Genomic DNA, 13,941 nt, shown 5'->3' on the forward strand with positions numbered 1-13,941 from the left:
ATAGATTAATACAACCATAAAAAGGGCTGGCAGGAGTGGATTCCCTCTCTTCTGCTTTTTGACTATGTAAGGATACAGCCATTCCTCTTCTCTGGTGGATGTAGTAACAAGGCACCATCTTGGAGCAAGAGATCGAACCTTCTGGTGCCTTGACCTTGGACTTCACACCCTCTAGAACTGTGAGAAATAAATTTATTTTCCTTATAAGTTACTCAGTCTTTGGTATTCTGTTATAGCAGCACAAAAATTTCAGGATATTGAATGAAACTAAATATGGACTAGACCTTTTCAAATATGGATTAGAAACTTTTCAAATTGGAAGAGATAAGCCATTTGAAAGGCCAAGTTAAATGAAGACTAAATTAGGATTAAAAATAACATTTTTATTGTAATATACCAAATTTTAAATTATAGAGGAAAATTATTTACTCTAAATGATTTTTACTCTAAATGAAGTATTCACTCTAAGAGATGTTATCTTTTGTTAAATATATATATTTAATTTTGTTGGTCATGAGGAAAGACTGCTAAAAAATCTTTAGCTTCAAAAGGGAAAAGGACTTACTAAAAATGTTAAAAATAGACTTAGCATGAGACCCAGCAGTTTCAATCATAGGTAGATACTTAAAATATTTGAAAACAGATTCTCAAAAAAAAAAACAAACTTGTACACTCATGTTCATAGCAGCTCTGTGAACAATAGCCAAAAGGTGGGAAAAGCCCAAATATTCATCGATGGATAAATGCTTAAACAAATTATGGTACATACATACAATAAAATATTATTCAGCCATAAAAAGAAATGAAGTATTTATGCAGATACAGCAGTGGAAGAACTTCACAAACATTAAGATAAATGAAAGAAGTCACACAAAAAAAGGTCACATTATGATTCCATTTATAAGACATGTCTGGATAAGGTAAATTCAGAGACAGAATACAGATTGGTGATTGTCAGAGGCTAGGGGGAGGGGACAAGAGGGAGAAACTGCTTAATGGATACAGAGTTTTATTTTGAAGTGACGAAAATAATTTAAATCTAGATAGATGTGGTGGTTGTACAACATTGTAAATGTCCTAAATACCACCAAATTGTCCTTCCTGAAATGGTTAACTTTATATTTTTTAAATTTCATCTCAATACATTTTAAAAAATCAATTCTAGAGTCATGGCCAGAGGCAAAATAAAACTTATTGAAATTATTTTTTTTTCTATTTTCTCTCATTTATTGTAAGCAAAATAACAGGCGACTTAATAAGCAATCTATACAGCTTTATATATTGTCAGGATTTTTTCTTGGGGAGCTATTCTTACCTTGTTTAAAATAACATACTTTACCAATAAGTTGCATAAATATGAATAATATATTTGCAGCAAGATGCTTTTGATTTTAGTACAGTGTATTTTCTCATTTAATATTGTGAATATTAGCATTTGACAAATAATGTTAATTTGTAGAAGAAATGCCTTGACTCCAGCACATATTCCTAAGTGTTTACAAGATGGGTTTTAGAACAGATATGACAATATTCTTTCATTAAATTTTATATATATGTAATATTTTTAAGTGATATCTATATTAGTCTGTTTTCACACTGCTAATAAAGACATACCTGAGACCGGGCAAGTTACAAAAGAAAGAAGTCTAATGAACTTACAGTTCCACATGGCTGGGGAGGCCTCGCAATCATGGTGGAAGGCAAGGTGGAGCAAGTCACATCTTACATGGATGGCAACAGGCAAAGAGAGAGAGCTTGTGCAAGGGAATTCCTCTTTATAAAACCACCAGATCTCATGAGACTTATTCACTATCATGAGAACGGCATGAGAAAGACCCACTCCCATGATTCAATTAACTCCCACTGGGTCCCTCCCATGACACATGGGAATTGTGGGAGTTACAATTCAAGATGAGATTTCAGTGGAGACACAGCTAAACCATATCAGTATCCTATTTGCATTCATGGAAGGGGAGGAAGAAATAATGGCTTCTAACCTTCTATACACCTGCCATAGTAGCTCCATTTTTACATCTCTGGCCACAAGAATTTTTATGTGAATATCATCTTTTTCCAGTTATTAATACTTTCCTAAGCCATTTTTCTTTCATTTTAATAAATTCAGTAAATATCTTAAAAAAAAAAAAAAAGGAGAAGAAGCCATGCATGGTGACTCATGTCTATAATCCCAGTACTTTGGGATGACAAGGCAGGAGGATCACATGAGCCCAGGAGTTCAAAACCAGCATGGGCAACATAGTGAGACCCAATTTCTACAAAATATTTTTTAAAATTAGCCAGGTGTGGTGGTGCTTACCTGTGGTTCTAGTTACCTGGGAGGATGAGACAGGAGGATGGCTTGAGCCCAGGAGTTGGAGGCTGCAGTGAGCCATGTTCTTGCCACTGCATTCCAGCCTGGGTGACAGAATGAGATCCCATCTCTAAAAAGAGTGGATAATAAGTCACTTAATTACTAAAGTTGCTAAAATCACTGAGTCTAACAATGGTAAACCTCAAATTTTATTTTGTAAATTTGGATAAAAGTTTGCTATAGAGATTTACTTATTAAAATTATATACTAGAAATTAAAGTAGATAATTTGGAAAACAAACATGTTGGGAGAGCTGGAAAATAGCTGTCTTTTTCTGTACTCTGGGTGTAAAAGAAGGTTGATGATTTGGGCATTGTAGAGTTTAGTTGTTTTCCAACTTAATGTGTGTTGACATTGATGCCCTCCCACAATGTAGAGGACTTTAAATATAAAGCTATAATTTGGATGTCATGTGGTTCAGAGATCTGAAGAAAAATCAGGTTTTACTTCACAAATCCTTAAACTGTAAGGGATTCTGAGAATTCTTATTTTTCATATCCAAGGAATATAATCAAGCTTAGTTTCTGGGTCTGAATTTTAAAATCTCATACATGAAGTAAATATTCTTCATAAGAATCAGTTAGGACACATAAGCTGAGAGAATTTTGTCCAACTCAGCAACGTTGAATGTCAGGTTCAACATTTAACATTCAACTAGCTGAGCAGGAAAATATACATATATATATTTTGTTTTGTTTTCCTGTAAAGTCTAATACAGGTAAGAAAGTGATTTGTTGAATGAAGTATTTACTTTGCAAAGTAAATGGTAATTTTGGGCCAAATTCTTCCTTTTAAAAAAAATTTATGGCCAGGTGCAGTGGCTCACACCTCTAATCTTAGCACTTTGGGAGGCTGAGGCGGGTGGATCACCTGAAATCGGGAGTTTGAGACCAGCCTGGCCAACATGGTGAAACCCCATCTCTACTAAAAATACAAAAATTAGCCGGGCGTAGTGGTGGGTGCCTATAATCCCAGCAACTCGGGAGGCTGAGGCAGGAGAGTCGCTTGAACCTGGGAGGCGGAGGTTGCAGTAAGCCGAGATCATGTCAATGCACTCCAGCCTGGGTTACAGAGTGAGACTCCATCTCAAAAAAAATTTACTCAGCTCATATGGCTTTCCAGCTACAAAAGGGCATGGTTTTTATGTTTATTAGAATAGTTGGTGTATTATTCTAGTGTATATACCATGCACAAATTTTATACATACTTAGCTTATATTCTTCAGAAAATAGTGTGCACTGTAGAGATAATTTCATTAAGATAAGACTATTGTCGTCCCTTTGTGTCTAGAAAAATTTCATGCTATTATTAACCTGTGCTTAAATTTCTATATAGCTTATCTTGACCACAAAATCTCATTTTATAATTTGTTAATCAACATTGATTTTTAATTTTTGTTTTAAAATTTTACTTTAAGTTCTGGGATACATGTGCAGAACGTGCAGGTTTGTTACATAGGTATACATGTGCCATGGTGGTTTGCTGTGCCTATCAGCCCATCATCTTGGTTTTAAGCCCTGCAGGCATTAGGTATTTGTCCTAATGCTCTCCTTCCTCTTGCCCCCCTCCCCCAACAGGACCCAATGTGTGATGTTACCCTCCCTGTTAAGAAGTTCAGTTTTATCTGTTTATTTATTTATTTTATAATTGTTATTTTTTTTTTAGAGACAGAGTCTCACTCTCTCCCCCAGGCTGGAGTGCAGTGGCGGGATCATAGCTCACTGCAATCTCAAACTCCTGGGCTGAAGCGATCCTCTCACCTCAGCCTCCTGAGTAGCTGAAACTACAAGCATGTGCCACCATGTCCAGCTAACTTTACTTTTTATGTAGAAAGGAGGTCTCACTATGCTGCCCAGGCTAGTCTTGAACTCCCTGGTCTCAAGCATCCTTCTGCCTTGGCTTCCCAAAATGCTGGGATTACAAGTGTGAGCCACCATGCCAGGCCGTGATACTGTATTTAAACAGGGACTTCTACAGGCTATTGTCACTTAAATGCAAATGAAAAGGGAAGGCAAAGGAGGGAGGGAGGTAGAGAGACAGAGAAATCATAAATATAAATAATTCAAGTGCACAATTTCTCAACCTTAGTATGCTTCTTTTCTCTTATATTGCAGTCTCAGATTTTCCAGCAGACAGTTCTAATCAGAGCACTAAAACCAAATTCTCATGTGTATAATTAAGTTCTATCTATTTTAAATGCCTCTTATGTTGTGGGACCTGACCTGGTCAATGATGTTAGGCTTTCATTTCAGAGGCAAGTCTATTTTCTAAAATGACTCGGAAGTCTGGCCAAGCCATGTAGGCCTTGTTGCTTTTTTGAGGACAATGAAATAAAGCAAAACCAAAAACCTGACAAATAAGAACAACTCAATATAGGCTGTTTTCCTAGAATGATGAGTGTGCTGAATTACAGAATTCATTTTCAAGGGAGGAAATCCTGAACAGCATCATCCAATAATAAATATAAAAGTGCACTGAAGACCATTTGATGAAATGTCTGTATGCTTGCATCAAGTTTTCACAAAGATGTAAACAAAATTTCATATGTCACATTTCATCTCAGTGTGTTGTGTGACTAGCTGGTATATGCAATTCACTACATCTATTTAAAATGTTTTACTCTTTGCTATGAGTTAATTTTGCCTACTATTATATACCACTATGTTGCTCATGTATTCTTTATGAATTTGTATTCATTACCACCTTTGGTTGCTAAAAGTTGAGGCAAACCAGCATTTCAGCTCACCAATCATTGTCATTATCAATTAGTGCAAGACTGCCCTTGGTTCACTTTACCTACTTCATTTCATTCATAAGAGATCATTTCATCATAAGAGAGAGAGATCTCATTCATAAGACCGAGATCATTTATCTCAATGATCTCTCTCTTATTCCACTTCCTACATAGGCATTTTCTTTTAAATGTTTGCTCTATGTCCTTAAACATTTATTATTGGAAAGTATGCAGTAATTTCTCTCTCTCCCTCTCTCCTTTTATTTTTTTAGAGATGTGGTCTTGTTATGTTTCCCAGGCTGGTCTTGAACTCCTAGTCTCAAGAAATACTCCGACTTCAGCCACTGAAAGTGCTGGGATTACAAGCATTAGCCATTTTTACCTGGCCTGTCCCTTTAAAATTTTCATATTTATTTTACTGCTTTATTCATTGAACACTGTTTTTGAGGTACATTTATGTTTCTGTCATGTATTTAGTTCCTTATACAGCATTGTTTTCCTAGTGGGTAACTAACTATGTTTTACTTTTTCATTTTCCCAATGAATTCCTGTAGGTGCTTCCAACTCCCACAACAACGAATATTGCCTTGAAAAACTTATTGTACAGTCCCCATGTGAAATCATATGAGAATTTTGCTATCATTTTGCTAGCTCTTAATGTGTTCATCATATATAGTTCAGAATTGCAACAGAACAATGACTGCTATGTATTTCTCTTTCTCCCATTTTTGCGAAGAGGAGCAATTATTGTGACTCTGCTGACCTTGCTCTACTAGGGTAGTCTGGCAGCATGGGAGGCAGATGGCTTGTAGTTTGTATTTCTCTGGATGGAGAGGAGATGCATCTGGACTTGGTATAGAGACTATCACACATTGTCCAGAGTTACTACGCTTCTAGCTTGATGCTCTGACCTGATGAGACTTTGGGACTGAATGTAGTTTGGCTGAAGGAGGGAGAGTGAGCCAAATGACCAGAAGAGCAAACTGTGGTTACCATTAATTCTGCTCATGAAATGTCTCTGAGTCTGCCTTTTGGTCAAATGATAGTGTGGTATCATGTGACAGAGGGGATATCCATCAATTCTGGCTCAACTATAGAATTGTTAGTGTGAGATCCTCCATAATGCTCTTTTTGTCTGTCACAATAACCAGCAATATCACAGATGTAGTTCTCTGTCAGTCTATGTGCAGATATGAGGACCATACCCAGAAAGCCCTCCACAAGACCCATCATGGGCGTGTAGTATAAGAATAAATCTGTGTTGGTTTAAGTCACTGAGATTTTGAAAATATTTGTTACCAGAGCATAACCCTGCTTGTAACTCATAGGATATGGATACTTAAAGAGTGGGATCACTGGGTCTTTAGGCATCTGCATATAATTTTGCTAAGTACTTCTAAGAGTACTCTAAATTCTTGATAACACTTGCTATTATCATCTCTTTAAAATTTGTCATTCTTTAATATGTAAGGGGCCAACATTTTCTGTATTTTCTATTAGGTAGTTTGTGAATGTATCTTTGCTTTTATTATAATCTCACATTTGCTATTGCTAGTGTAGAGGTGAGTTATTAGTTTTCGTAAGTTGGTCTAGTATTGGTGAATATTTCTGGACATTCTTACTAATTATTTGTGGGGGGGTTGTTTCTGTGTAGGTGACCATGCAACAATGACAGTATTATATCTCCCTTCCAATGTATAAACCTGCCATTTTCTTGTCTTGCAATATTAATGAGAAACTCTAATACCATGCTGAACAAATAGCATAGTTACTCAGATCCTGAATTTAATGACTCCCAATTTTTAAAATTAAAGTAATAGTTGCTATTATTTAAGGTAGCTGCCTTGTATTTCTATATTCCATATTTTATATATATATATATATTTTTTTTTTCTTTTTTTTGAGACGAAGTCTCACTCTTGTCCCCCAGGCTGGAGTGTGATGGCGTGATCTCAGCTCACTGCAACCTCTGCCTCCCAGGTTCAAGCAATTTTCCTGCCTGAGCCCCCCAAGTAGCTGGAATTACAGGCGCCTGCCACCATGCCTGGCTAATTTTTGTATTTCAAGTAGAGACAGGGTTTCACCATGTTGGCCAGGCTGGTCTAGAACTCCTGACCTCAGGTGATCCACCTGCCTCAGCCTCCCAAAGTGGCGGGATTACAGGAGTGAGCCACCACGCCCGGCCATTCCTAGTATATTTTTTAACCATAAACAGGTGTGGAAGTTTATCAACTGCTACCCCCTGCCATTTAATCTTTTAATGTACTCGATTATATTGAATGTTTTTAAAATATTTTTATTTATGGGATAAGCCCTACTTGAAGATAATGCATTGTTTTTAATATACTGTTTTACTTAGCTAGTATTTTATTAAGGATTTCTGTATTATGTTTACGAATGAAATCTACCCACCACTCTCTTATGTTTTTAAATAGTTGTGGAATCAGAATTAAATTGGGCTGGGTGCAGTGGCTCATGCCTGTAATCCCAGCACTTTGGGACGCCTGAGGATCACCTGAAGTCAGGAGTTCAAGACCAGCTTGACCAACATGGCGAAACCACGTCTCTACTAAAAATACAAAAATGAGCTGAGTGTAGTGGTGCAGGCCTGTAACCCCAGCCATTTGCAGGGCTGAGGCCAGAGAATTGCTTGAGCCCGAGAGGTGGAGGCTGCAGTGAGCTGAGATCATGCTATTGCACCCCAGCCTGGGTGAGGGAGCAAGAATTAAATTAGATCAAAAGACTATGTTGAATAACTTTTTTATCCTTTCTGTTTTTCATATTATCATGAATATATTGAAGATCATTTATTCATTAAATGTTTGATAAATGTCATTGGAAAACTGGGGCTTTGGAAAGCTTTTTATAGGTAGATGTTGATTTCTCTTCCCATGTTTTTTAAGACACTGGTCTACTCAAAGTTTCTTATTTCTTTTTGTGCCAATGCTGAACTTATGTTTTCTAGGACCTTATCTACATTATCTAGATTATGGAATTTATTGGCAGATGCAGTTGGCCTTTGAACAACACAGGTTCAAGCAGTGCAGGTCCACTTATATGTGAGTTTTCTCAATAAATGCAGTTGGCTCTTTGTATTGGTGCATTCCCAGTTTGCAACAAAATGCAGATCAACAGTAATCACAGAAAGCTAAACCCACCTATGTGAAGGGACAATTTTTCCTGTCCTAGTGTTCTGCAGAGCAGACTGTGGGACTTGAGTATGTGTGGATTTTGGCATCTGTGTAGGTCCTGGAACCAATACTCCATGGATACCTATGAATGTTTGTAATCACTTTTATGTCTTTGAGCATTTTAATTTTTATTATCTAGAGATATTCTCCCTTTTGTAATGTAGCTTGTATCTTTTGATCATCTGTCTTTTCATTTTGATCATTATTGCTGTATATTGTATGTTTTATCTAGTTTTTCAAAGACTTTTGTCATCTCTGTGTGTTGTGCTCCTTTTCTGTGCTCCTTTTTTTAGCCATTTCCTTTTACATTGTTTCTATGACTCTATTTTTATTACTTTCCTTCATAACTTCTTAATTGGAATGCCCATGAGGTATTGTTTGTTTTGAGTTTTCTGTTTTCTGACATAAACTTTCATTTTTATTTTTTTCCCCAACTTTAATTTTAGGTTCAGGGGGTAACATGTGCAGGTTTGTTACAGGGCTAAATTGTGGGTCTTAGGGGTATGGTTTACAGATTGTTTCTTCACCGAGGTAATAGCATAGTACCTGATGGGTAGTTTTTTGATCCTTACCCTCCTCTCACCCTCCACCTTCAAGTAGGCCTTGGTGTCTAATGCTCCTTTCTTTGTGTTCATGTGTACTCAATGTTTAGCTCCTGCTTTTAAGTGATGCAGTATTTGGTTTTCTATTCCTGCATAAATTCTCTTAAGATAATGGCCTCCAGCTCCAGCACTATACATGTTACTGCAAAGGACATCATTTTGATCTTTTTTAACTTTTATGATTATAAATTTCATTCTGAGTATTCATATTCATTTAGTTATGTTCTACACTCTCGAGATGTAGTTTTTTCTTGACTTTTTTTTTTTTTTTTTTTTTGATGGAGTCTTGCTCTGTTGCCTAGGCTCACTGCAACCTCCACCTCCCGGGTTCAAGTGATTCTCCTGCCTCAACTTCTGGAGTAGCTGGGATTATAGGTGCGTGCCACCACACCCAAATAATTTTTGTGTTTTTAGTAGAGATGGGGTTTCACCATCTTGGCCAGGCTGGTTTCCAACTCTTGACCTCAAATGATCCACCAACCTCAGCCTCCCAAGGTGGTGGGATTTCAGGCATGAGCCACCAGAGCAGGCCACTTGGCCATTTTTAAATAAGTATTTTGAGTATTATAATTTTCTTTCCTGAAGTTTCCTTTTTAACTAAAAACATATTAGCAGTACTTTAATTATTTTATAACTTAAAAACTATATTAAAATTTAATTTTACAAGTATTTATTGAGTGTTTAGTATGTCTAGAATTGGGGAACTTGGTGCACAAAGCAAGCTAATAAATACCAATTTCATAATACCTATATTCAAATGAGGAAGACAGAAAATAATAAATATCATTATTAAGTTATATAGTACGTTATATGGTGATGAGTGCTACAGAGCAATACAGAGCTGAGAAAGGGTGATTATCAATTGAGGATAAGGCCAGGTGCAGTGGCTCACACCTGTAATCCCAGCACCTTGGAGGCTGAGGTGGGAGAATCACCTGAGGTCAGGAGTTTGAGACCAGCACTCCAGACTGGGTGACAAAACAAGACTCCATAAAAAAAAAAAAAAAAGACAAACAAAGCTTTCAATTTTAAAAGGAATAGACAAAGTTTAGCCTTATCAAGAAAATAATGTCTGAGCAGACTGAACTTCAAGGAGTGGAATAGAAAGGAGACCTGTGGGGGCATGAATAGAGTGAGGAATAGGGAGAGTTCCGTTTCTATTCTGTGACATGGTTGTTAAAATCACCTGACAAGAGGAAGTAAGTGAAGTACTGAGATTGCATGGTGGTTTTTTTTTGTTTTTTTGTTTTTTTGTTTTTTTGTTTTTGATGGAGTCTTGCTCTGTCACCCAGGCTGGAGTGCAGTGGTGTGATCTCAGCTCATTGCAACCTCTGCCTCCCAGGTTCAAACGATTCTCCTGCCTCAGCCTCCCAAGTAGCTGGGACTACAGGTGCCCACCACCACGCCTGGCTAATTTTTGTATATACTTTTTTTTATTATTATTTATTTTTATTTTTATTTTTTAGTAGGGACGGGGTTTCGCCATGTTGGCCAGGCTGGTCTCGAACTCCTGACCGTAGGTGATCCTCCCACCTCGGCCTCCCAAAGTGCTGGGATTACAGATGTGAGCCACTGTGCCCGGCTGAGAATGCATGTTTGTAGGAACACTTTGAAGGTTTGAAATAGTTATTGTAGACAATGAAGAAGGAGGTGACTAGGAACCCCCACATGCATTTCTGTACAGGGTTGAGGGGGAAGCTTGGCTTGAAGTCCATGGGCATCTAGCAAAATCTTTTGACACATGAAATTTTTCCAAAATGGTGGGTATCTCAAAAAGCATACAACTGGACATCATTAATTGGAGTTTTCCCAGGTGGATGAAGGGAAAGAATAAAGAGGCCATCATTGGCAAGAGATTGAATGAGTTTTTCAATTCGGTTTTATAGAAATTAAGTAGTTTTTTGTAGGGAGGCAGAGAATTCTTAGATAATGGAGAAGTTCCCTGAAAAATTAAAATATGATATAGGCATGTATGCACATCTGTGAGGTTTTTTTTTCTGCTAGAATAAGAAACCTTTTTGCTTATATTTGTGATGGTGTGGGACTGCATAGTCAGCAAAGGTGACTTAGCAAATAAGTCACTAGGAAGAAATAGGAGTTTCTATTATATTCCTTTGAGGAAAAAGAGGTCTTCTTACTAGTGACTGGTATTTTTGATCTTCAAGGAGTAGCAACCCATTTTGTTGTTGTTGCTAAGAATAGGGTTCAATATGGCTTTTCCAATGGATCATAAAATCCCACCATTCTAGTATAGCACCAGAATGAACTTTTAGGTAGGTCTTTACAGCCTAACAAGGAGACAGAAAGAACGCAAATAAAGAGATAGTGGGCTTGGGAAAGAAAAAGGAGAAAGAGCACTGGATGTAGGGAATATGAAGGACTACTGGGCCTCTTTTCTGAAAGTGGTCCCATAGGTGTGGCAGAGGGCTAGGGCCCAGGAACTGTGCTAGATCAGATGATTGTCCCTAGGTCTGCAGACAAATCTGTAAACCAGGTGCTCTATCATTTGAGTAGAAATATGGCCTACCTGCTATCTTCCTGCCTGCTGGTGCCCAGAACGTTCAACGTTCTCTCTTAACTCTGAAACGTCACATGCTACCCTGTAATCACATTAGATCACCTACCTGAAATCTTCTAAGATATTAAATCTCTAAAAGACCATTGTATTAGTCTCTTCTCACATGCTAATAAAGACATACCTGAGACTGGGTAATTTATAAAGGAAAGAGGTTTAATGGACTCACAGTTCCATCTAGCTGGGGAGCCTTCAAAATCATGGCAGAAGGCAAAAGAGAAGCAAAGACACATCTTACATGGTGGCAGGCAAGAGAGCTTGTGTAGGGGAACTCCCCTTTATAAAACCATCAGATCTTATGAGACTTATTCACTATCATGAGAACAGCATGGGAGAAACCTGGCCATATGATTCAGTTACCTGCCACTGGGTCCCTTCCATGACATGTGGAAATTATGGGAGCTACAGTTCAAGATGAGATTTGGATGGGGACACAGCCAAACCATATCAACCATTAAATACCATTAGTTTCCATGCTTATATAATATATAGATTGAAAGGGTCACATCAATATCATGTTGTTTTGGGGATTTTCTCTACTTTTTTGGAGCAATAGGTTGAAATATGCCAAAGTTTAAAATGATTAAGCAACTATTTTATATGGGAAATATGAACTATTAGGTTGTTATGTGAAATACAAAGGAATGTATCTCTTATGTATATGCATAGTTTATTTTTCTTGCTATATTGTACTTACATATGTTAAATACTGCATTGGAGAAAATTCATGCACATGTTTAAATAAAGTAATTCAATACAATAGTCTCAGAAATAGGTATTAATATAGACATTTAATCTTTCAAAATTTATCAATCTTGAACTGTGGATAAGTTAATCATTTGCAGCTGTCACAGGTTGACTTCCACTTCCACTTCAATAGCTACTGTAGTTAAGTTCAACATATGGACTCATAACTTAAAGAATGTTCTTACATAAAGGGCGTTTATGATAAAAAATATTAATGCCAAACAGATCAGGCATAAGCTCCAGCACTTGCAGAATTCATTACTCTAGTTTCACAATTTTTAAGTGTTATGATATCATTTAGATTGGTGTTTTAAAGTCATCATTTTTCACTCTTGCAGAAAGAATACCTGTATAATAGGTCTTTCATAAAGTTTGCACTTCTTTCACATAATCTATTTTTCTGTGTGTGCCACCAGAATCACTCAAGAAAACTTAAACCTTATTCTCTTACATATGCAATAGGACCTGTTGTTGGGTTGTGCTCCTTGGTAAAACACACAATTTCTAGTTTATCTGTTTACTTTATATTTTATATATTAAGGTTTATTTATGGCACATTTTATTTTATTCGATTAGCAGAAGACTATTTCACACACAGTTCACTTCACTTTTAATCACCTATATTTAGGATTGATTTGTATGGAAACTAATTTTCTGAAACAGAGCAATTATGATTAAGAGTCTCATGCCAGTTACTGATGCTAGTTATTAGTGCTATGATTTAATGTATTTTATTTATATTGTCATTTAAAAATATTGCAGTCATGCAGGCAAATTGTTGATTATTTGTCAAATAAGCACCTAAATGTAATCTTGGGCAGATGTAACATATGCAAAGACATCAAATGATCTCTAAAATAAATCCAAATCCCTTCTATTAAGATACAGCTGTCCTAATGATTTTTGAATTCCCTTTCCTAGAATGCTGTAATTGAGATGAAAACTGACATAATTTTAACATGTTCCAATTCTAAAATACAAATTTCCCATTAAATGCAATAATCACTCAGAAATCTAACTAATTAATTCCATCCACTTTGGAACAAAGTTTCAGATTTTTTTTCCTTAAAAAGTCTTATGTAGTACTTTGAATACTATGGTGTTAAAATGTTAAAATATCTTTAAATTCCTCCATCTTTACATTTGTGAAAAGACGCAAAATATTGAAACAAATAGTAGGTTGCATATTCAGCTTTGACTTTATTAATTTGTGATCCAGAATTGTGTAGTTTAATTTGTAAATCTTTATTGGGGAAAATGGGAAACCCAGACTGTTCCTGGCATTGATTGAAGTGGAGATCTTTCTAGTCTCTAAAGAACATATAAAATTACCTTTGGTGTTTTGATCTCAAACACAAAATAGTATTGTACATAATAATTGTGTTGATTCATTTCTTATTTGGGGCTTATTACATGTGCTTTGAGAAAGTATGTTGTTGAAAATGTTTTACACTTATTTACTATAGTGTAAAAAAATTGGTGGGCTTTAGATTAGATTCATTCAAACCCTTCTAAATGGGAATATTCTTGGATTTCAGAGAGTGATGCTCCTAAATGGAATCTTACCCAATGCATTGAGCAGCAGTGTTTACAATGCCTCAGAAATGAGAATCTGACTATTCCAAGGGAGATGATCACTGCCATGAAGCGGATTTTTTTTTTTTTTTTTTTTTTTTTTTTTTTTTTTTTTTTTTTTTTTGGAGACAGAGTTTCGCTCTTGT

This window comes from Pan paniscus, chromosome 6 (assembly GCF_029289425.2).
Source record: "Pan paniscus chromosome 6, NHGRI_mPanPan1-v2.0_pri, whole genome shotgun sequence".
In the NCBI taxonomy this organism is placed as follows: Eukaryota; Metazoa; Chordata; class Mammalia; order Primates; family Hominidae; genus Pan; species Pan paniscus.